The sequence below is a fragment of the Procambarus clarkii genome, chromosome 78 (assembly GCF_040958095.1).
Source record: "Procambarus clarkii isolate CNS0578487 chromosome 78, FALCON_Pclarkii_2.0, whole genome shotgun sequence".
In the NCBI taxonomy this organism is placed as follows: domain Eukaryota; kingdom Metazoa; phylum Arthropoda; class Malacostraca; order Decapoda; family Cambaridae; genus Procambarus; species Procambarus clarkii.
Window position 1 is genome coordinate 26,462,091 of NC_091227.1, and position 9,255 is coordinate 26,471,345.

The following is a 9,255-nucleotide window of genomic DNA, read 5'->3' on the forward strand; positions in this document are numbered from 1 at the left end:
CCCACTCCCTCTCTTTCCTCCCTCCCCCTTCATCCCATACCCTCCCTGTCCCCCCTTCACTTGACCCCCCGCCCCCTCACTCCAGTATCCTCCGAGACCCCATTACCCACCCCACATCTCACGCCCATGGAACAGCTTCCCCCATCAGCAGAACGCTCACCAAGAAGGGAACATGAAATAGGATAGAAGAAAGTGAGTCTCAAGGCAATGTACACTAACATAGATGGGATTACAAATAAAACAGATGAACTTGGAGAATGGGTACTTGAAGAAACCCAGACATAATAGCACTCACAGAAACAAAGCCAACGAAAACCATAACAAATGCAGTGTTCCCACAGAACTACTGTGTTCTGAGGAAAGAGAGAGAAGGAAGAGGAGGTGGTGGTATAGCTCTGCTGGTAAGAAAAGCCTGGGACTCTGAGGAAATGGTTATTCAGGGTCCATGAGGTTAGGTCCATGAGGGACCTAACCTCAACCTGAGGTTGAGTTGATGCCCTGCGCAGTTACAGTGAGAGGGTGTGTTAGCTGGAGCTCCAATTGTGTCTTGATACTAATAATGGAAGGTTTAGTGAGTGGTGATAGAGAGGGAGCGCTTTGGAGCTCAGAGGACAGAACTGGATTTCCTGCGGGAAGAGCTTAATGCAGATTAAACAACGACAAGAAGAAGCAAAGAAGGAAAGCAGCATTAGAAAGTCTTCATCTTGGAATGTCGCAAAGGACAGGGGACTTAAGAAGACTTTGACAAGGCCACCTACAGCGGTCCTAAAGACCTCCAACTCATTCGCCGTGCTGGAAGACGAGAGCTGTAGGGAGACTGCCGTTCGCTCAAAAGGCACAACAATTGTAATATTGTCGACAATTGAGGATATTGTAAACAACATGAATGATATTATGGCTGGAAATGGGAACAAACCCAGTATTTAAATTAGTGCTCCTGGGCATGATGCAGGAAGGGTTGCTAGTGAGGCTCTGATACAGAGGTTTAAGACAGCCATAGAATTAATTAGGAGCAAGGGAAAAATCCCGATCATATGTGGCATTCTTCCAAGAAGGAGAGTTGGAAGTGAATGGTTGTCGAGGGCACTTGGTGTCAATTACCGTCTGGACGAATATTGTAAATTAAATGCAATTTCATTCATTAATAACGTGGAACATTTCTATGGAAGGAATGACATGTATGCTCGAGATGGGGTGCATTTATTGAGGGCTATCTTGAGGTTACCTTGAGATGATTTCGGGGCTTTTTAGTGTCCCCGCGGCCCGGTCCTCGACCAGGCCTCCACCCCCAAGAAGCAGCCCGTGACAGCTGACTAACACCCAGGTACCTATTTTACTGCTAGGTAACAGGGGCATAGGGTGAAAGAAACTCTGCCCATTGTTTCTCGCCTGCCCCTGGGATCGAACCCAAGACCACAGGATCACAAGTCCAGCGTACTGTCCGCTCGGCCGACCGGCTCCGGCTAGGGTTGCTGTTGTTGCAAATTTATTTCAATCTGTGGTTGGAGAGGGTTTGTTTGGATTTAAATTGTTGGTAGAGAGTGGTATAGAAATTGATATGGGGAAAGGAGGCAATAAAAGTATGTGTTGGTGGGGGAAAATTAACAAAAGGAAAAGGGAAGGAAAAAGACCTCAAAATGCCAATACATTTAAAGTTTACCACACGAATGGTAGGAGTTTAAGAACGTTGCATGCGTTATGATATTTTTGCAAAATCTAAAGTGACAAATCTCTTCTAAATTTAACCTAAGAGAAGCAAAATATATGTAAATTTACAATATTCTGCTAAAATTTACCACAACAGTTGCTAAATCTAATGAAATTTAACTTATCCTTTCCAACTTGACCAAATTTAACCTTTCCTTGGTTCAGTCTCCTTCTAACCTCTAAGCCTCTAAGTCTCCTTCCTTAACTGAACCTAACTCCTAACCTTCTAAGTCTCTTCTAACTGAACCTGTGATACCACACACACACAAAGCTATATTTAATTAAATTTGGTCAAATTTCAACCTGCGAAAAATGTGATCTAGTCTGTGCATCACAACCTACTCCATATTAACCTATCCCCATCCTAACCTAATCCAGCCTAACCAAGCATAATCTAACCTAACACAACTAAAACTGTAGTACATGCGTAACTGCATCTTGAATCTGGCCCCAGATTTTCCCATCACTGAAAAACAGTTCAAAACAACGAAATGAAAACTAATGAAAAAAAATAATAAACTTTACTCACGAAATGAATGGTATGGTAAACAACACAGCTCAATTCTAATGCAATGTCACACAAAATAATTAAATCAAAATGAAAATAAATCGAAATCTATCAAAATTCAATTTATCCTTGATATTGGAATCAATGAAATGAAATGGTAACATAATTTAGTAAAGCGTGTGTTGGTCTCAAGTGAACGCTGTTTTTCTGAAACACTGAACGCTGAAAAACATGCGCTGTTTTTCAAAAACGCATGTTTTTACCAATCACAAGGGAGGCATCTATATAGTATACATATAAAAAGACATGCGTATTCGAATGGAACGTTGTGTCAAAATTTCAAAGCAATCGGTGAAGAACTTTCAGATATTACAACGTGTGTTGCTCTTATGTCCAACAGATGGCGCTGTTTTCTAAAAAATCATGTTTTTCCTGTCACAGGTGAGGCTGGTATATGGTAGGTATATAAAAAGACTCGCCTATTCGAATGCAACATTGTGTCAAAATTTCATAGCAATTGGTAAAGAGGTATCGACGATTTCCCTCACATGAAAAACACATGAGAAACACAGTTTTTCAAAAATGCATGTTTTTAACCGTCACAGATGTGACATCTATATAGTATGTACATAACAACCTGCTCGGATGGGAATGGAACGTTGTGTGAAAATTTCAAAGCAATCGGTGAAGAACTTTCGATGATTAGCGGTAACAAACGAACATTTCTATTTTTATTTATATAGATTAGTTGAGGCAGTTGACAGTGGTAAGGTTTGTGATGTTTTTGTATCTTGACTATAGCAAAGGTTTTGATACAGGGCCTCATGAAACATTGATTAAAAAGATAGAGGCACATGGTATTGGGGGTGCTATATTAAGTTGGATTAGGGCATGGAAAACCAAAGGAAACAAGGAGACAGTAAAAATAGGTATGTCAAAGTGGGAAAATGTTGCAAGTGGAGTGCCTCAAGGCTCTGTCCTGGGACCTCTGTTATTAATTATATATATATATGATTTATATTTAGGTTTGTGCAGCAATATTTGCAAATTTACCGATGATACGAAAATCGGGAAGGAAATATACACTGTAAAAGACTAACTACCACTTCAAACGATTTAAATAGAGTGTTAAAATAGTCAAAAGATTAGCAGATGCAGTTTAATGCTGATAAATGTAAGGTTTTGGGGCTAGGTAATAATGATAGAGTTACAAGATACGAGTTAGATGTTGTTGAGATTGCGAAATTGGACTGCAAAAAGCATCTGGGAGTTATGAGTTGTAAGAATTTCAAACCAAAAATTCAATGCATAATTGTTCGTAATAAGGCAAATAGGACACTGGGATTTATTTATAGAAGCGTTATTAATAAGACACCTGATGTTGCTCTTCAGTTATATCCTGCTCTTGTTCGGCGGCATTTTGATTATGCAGTTCAGTTTTGGTCGCAATGTTATAGAATGGCTTTAAATTCACTAGAACACGTTCAGCGTAGGATGACAAAGTCCCGCAAATTAGAGACCTGTCCTATGAAGAAAAATTGACAAAGCTTAAATTATATTCTCCAAAAAGGCGAAGAATTAGGAGTGATTTAATAGAGGTGTACAAGTGGATGAATGTGCATAACAGAGGGAATATTAATAAGGTATTAAAAGTATCAACACAAAAAGAACACAAAAGAATGAGCATAAATTGGATAAGTTTAGATCTAGGAAAGACTTTGGTAAATGCTTGTTTGGTAAGAGGGTTGATGATTTGTGGAACCAATTACCGCGTAACATAATAGCCATAGAATCCCTTGATTGTTTCTAACATAGGTTAGGCAGATATATGAATGAGATTGGGTGGATATAAATAGGAGCTCCCTCGGTAACGCCAATAGGACTTCTGCAGTTACTTTCATTCATATGTTCTTATGTTCGTAGGATGTCCCAAAACATTTTCCTAAGAAAATCATATATTAGAGGTTAGGCCCTGGTTGGTGTATAAGAAGTCTAAAACAACACATTACTAAAAACATATATGTCAAAATTAGCTGAAATTCAGGTATTAGAGGTAAAGGATCTTTGGTCGAGTTGATGTAGGGAAAGTACCCAATAACAACACATTTCTAAGAATATAGTTGCAATATTGATCAAATATGCTAGTATTAGAGGTTAGGGCAACTTCGCTATGGTTCATGCCCAAAAACAAATCATTCCTAAAAAATGTTGTATTTTGGGTTAGTTTAGGTTAGGTACGGTTAAGTTAAATGGACAAATCTACAAGGGCCGTGATGAGGGTTCGAACCTTCGCCCGGAATGATCCCAGCGGCGCCTTAATCGGCTGTGCCACGACATAGTTTGAACCCCCATCACGGCCTATGAGGATTTGTTCATTTGACCCCCTCCCTGTCCGGTCCATTGCTGCCGTGAGGGGGCTTGGTGGGCAGCTGCTGGAGTGTAATGGGACAGTCCTCTGTCATTTTGTGGCCCTATGCTCCTGCTGCTGTTCTCTCGAATTCTGTCGAGCGACTTTTGCTTTTTCTTATGTTTCGTTTTTCTCCACCCCCCTTCTCCTTTCTAATTGTCGTTTCCCGCCGACCTCTTGCCTGTTTTGATTATTCTTTCGACCGTCTTTTGTTTCGACGCCCGGGTGTTTCAGGAGGCATTCTCTTGTACACATAGAACTATGGTACCTGGCATCGTGAGCGAGGGAATGCTTTTATTGTCAATTCTCCTTTCGTCACTGAACCCGATCTTGACGGACTGACGGTTCTTAAGGTGGCGTTTGTGGGGCGTATACTCACGACGCACCCCTAGGGGGCCCCGGCAAGACCGGCAACATGTCTCTTGTTGGGTGTCCTATCCATAATTGTGGCTCCGTGGTGGGTGTACGGGCACATTCGTGAATGAGTTTTCCAGTTTTTTCGTTTTTTCAAGTTTTTCCTCTTGTTTTTATGTCACATTCTGTTCCTCCTGTATCTTCTCGGACTCGTGGGGTGGGCGACCAAGCCCCAAGCCGGACTGTGTTGGAAGACCGGGCACTGTAACCCCCCACTGCATTGGGCCCCGACTTTGCTCCTCCCTTTGATCTTCCTGACTACTCCCCTCGGCTCACCTCCCTCCTCTGTGGTTGGGTCGAGCCACAAGCCCCCAGTGATGACCACCTCATCCCCTGACACGGCTCAGTCTGTCATTGTGACTACTACACCTTTCAACTCCTCTCACTCTGGGGGTTCTCAACGCCGTCCATGCCACGGCCGCACTCACTCGATCCCTTCCCGTCCTAATGCGTACCAAGCCTTGTTTGGTCCCGCTTCGTGGGCCAAATAATTTGATCTCCTCCCTCTGGATTCTACACCTCCTGGCGAGTGGAGTAGCTTCCCTAGCAGCAGCGTCCACATGCTCATTTAAAGAGACACCAATATGGCTGGGATCCCAGCAAAACTCATCTGACTTAAAGATGAATAAGGAATTCCTTATTCTGACTTTTACTCAGTTATTCATTCCTCCATCCTTACCAAGAGTAGTGCACCAAAAGTAGTTCACCATATTAGTACACCAGAGTAGTGCACACTGAGAAGTACACCAAGAGTAATACACCCTGATTAGTACACTCAGAGTAGTGAACTACTAATTCCATCTAAATTTAAGCAAATATACCCCTTTATAAGTTTCCCTACACAAACTTACCCAAATTTAACCTAAATTCAATTCTTATTTTAGTAAGCAAATTTACTATATCTTACCAAATTTAAATTTACAGAACATAAACTTAACTAAGTCTACCTAAATTTAATTTGTCCTATCCAAATTTATTCAAACAGGTGCTACCCAAAGATAATATTAGCCTATCCTTCCCAATATTATTCTATCCCAAGCTAAATTTCAGTTATCTACATAAATTAAAATGGAAATGTTCGTTTTGTGCATAACTGCTAATCTCCGAAAGTTCTTCACCGATTGCTTTGAAATTTTCACACAACGTTCCATTCGCATTCGAGCAGGTTTTTATATACATACTATTTAGATGTCACTTCTGTGACGGTAAAAGCACATGCTTTTTCTGAAAAACTGTGTTTTTCATGTGTTTTTCATGTGAGGGAAGTCTTTGAAACCTCTTTACCGATTGCTTTGAAATTTTGACACAACGTTGCATTCGAATAGGCGCATCCTTTTATATATCTACTATATACATGCCTCACCTGTGACAGGAAAAAAACATTTTTTTTTTTTAAAACAGCGCCATCTGTTGGACGTAATAGCAACACGCTCTGTAATCTCAAAAAGTTCTTCACCGATTGCTTTGAAATTTTGACACATCGTTGCATTCGAAAGGAGCGTATTTGTATATACCTACTATATAGATGCCATCCCTGTGACAGGTAAAAACATACATTTTTAAAAACAGTGCCATCTGTTACACATAAGACCAACACATGCTATACAAAATATTTTACAATTCCATTTCAATGTTTCCGATTTCATTGATAAATCGAATTTTCATAAATTTCGACTGATTATAATTTTGATTTAATCATTTTTTGTGACATTGCCTTTGAATTGAGTTTTGTTATTTACCATACCGTTCATTTTGTGAGTATATTTTTTTTTTATTTTTTTATTATTTTTCATTTCATTTTTTGAACTGTTTTTCTTATATATCAGTTATGGGAACATCTGGGGCCTGATTCATGAAACAGTTACGCAAGTATATACGAACGTGTACATCGTTCCTGAATCTTTGATGGCTTTTGTTACATTTATTAAACAGTTTACATGCATGAAAAGTGACCAATCAACTGTTGTTATTGTTATAAACAGCTTCCTGGTGCTTTGGAGCTCATTAATAGTTGAATAAATGTAAACAAAGCTGCCAAAGATTGAGAAAAGATGTATAAGTTCATAAGTGTTTGCGAAACTTCTTTGTGAATCTAAACCCCCAGATCATTTGATGTTCCCAATTTTCTGAAAGGAACATCAAGTCATTTGCTCATCAGATGAGGGAGTGGAAAATAGTGGGTAGGACGAGGGGACGGGAGTGGGGGATGGTGGGGAGGACGAGGAGACAGGGGAGGGGGTAATGGAGGGGGAGCACGAAGGGACAGAGAAGTTGGGGATGGTGGGGACGAGGGGAATGCAGAATGGTTAAGAGGACAAGGGGATAGGGGAGTGGGGGATAGTGGGGACGAAGAGGGGACAGGGGAGGGGGAACGGGTAGGAGGACGAGGGAATGGTGGAGAAGGGAATGGTTACGAGGACGAGGGGATGCTGGAGTGGAGGATGAAGGGGAGGGAAAAGGGACGAGGGAGTGAGGAATGGTTGGGAGGACGAGGAGATATGAGGGTGAGGAATGGTTAGGAAGACGAGGGGATGGGGGGAGGTGGGAAAATGGTGGGGAGGACTGGGAGACAGGGGAAGGTTGCTGTGGCTCAGCAACGCACATGTGTTGCTGAGCCACAGCAATGCGGGGCCTGGTACAGCTAGTATATATATATATATATATATATATATATATATATATATATATATATATATATATATATATATATATATATATATATATATATATATATATATATACATATATACATATATACATATATATATATATATATATATATATATATATATATATATATATATATATATATATATATATATATATATAACCAAATTATAGTTACTTAAAATAATAATCCTAACCTATGATGTCCCATTTGAGCACATGATAATAATGATAATTAAAACTAAGGTAATTCATTTCATCCTAATTTGTTCCAAGAGAAGCTAAGTCTAGTCAAATTTAACCAATAGTTTCCAAATTTATCTTTATTTACCCGACCTAACCTTACGCAACCTAACCTAACCTAACCAAGCTCAACCTAATTTAACTAAAGCCAGATTTACTGAATTTAACAAAAATTTAACCAGTCTTATATACATTTTTGTCTAAATTAACTCAATTTCTCAAATCTTATCAAAATTTACCCTAATTATAACACAATTATAACACAACAAATTTGTCTAAATTTAACAAGTTTAACCTATCACACATAAATTTAGCCTTAGTTAACATCTATTTATTTCCAACTTCTGGTATACCCTCATTCTTTACACCATTTCACTCTGTTAAAACAGCTTCCATCTATTTCCAACATACATTCCTCACATGGTCTACCACCTAATTAAACCAATTTCACTCTTTTAGATCTGCTTCTTTCCAGCTATTTCCAAAATTCAGTTGCCCTACAGCTCACTCTGGTCTCAACACCATTCAACTCAATTAGTGCTGATTACATCTAACTATTTCCAGCATACAGTCTTCACGTAGCCTACTCTCTGTTCTTAATACCATTCAAGTCTGTTAATGGTATGTCCGACCAGCTATTTTCAACTTACAGTTCTTGCATTAACTACCTCATTCTTAAAACCATTCCACACTGTTATAGTTGTTTCCGTCTAGCTATTTCCAGCACACAGTCCCTTAATGGCATGCTCCATTCTCAATACCATTTAACGCTGTTAATGCTGTGTCTTAATTTCCAACATCTAATGACTACACAGTCTACTCCATTTAATACCATTTCACGCTATGCTCTTTCCATCTAGATACTTCCAACATCCAATCAATATTAACAATATTTCAATCCGCCCTGGGATACAACTCATTTTTTAAATATATTCTTAGAAAGGGAGTACCACCTCTGGCTGGAAGAAATGAACTCTTAGCCTCGGAGGAAACCACACATAACGCATTAGAGGGAATGTTTAGGTCCCCTCCAATACAGTTTCTGTGTGCTTTTCTCCTACCACCGCCCTTCCTTTTGTGTTTTTTGTGCTCTATTATATATGTAATCTTGAGGTTATCTTGAGATGATTTCGGGGCTTTTTTAGTGTCCCCGCGGCCCGGTCCTCGACCAGGCCTCCACCCCCAGGAAGCAGCCCGTGACAGCTGACTAACACCCAGGTATCTAATTTACTGCTAGGAAACAGGGGCATAGGGTGAAAGAAACTCTGCCCATTGTTTCTCGCCAGCGCCTGGGATCGAACCCAGAACC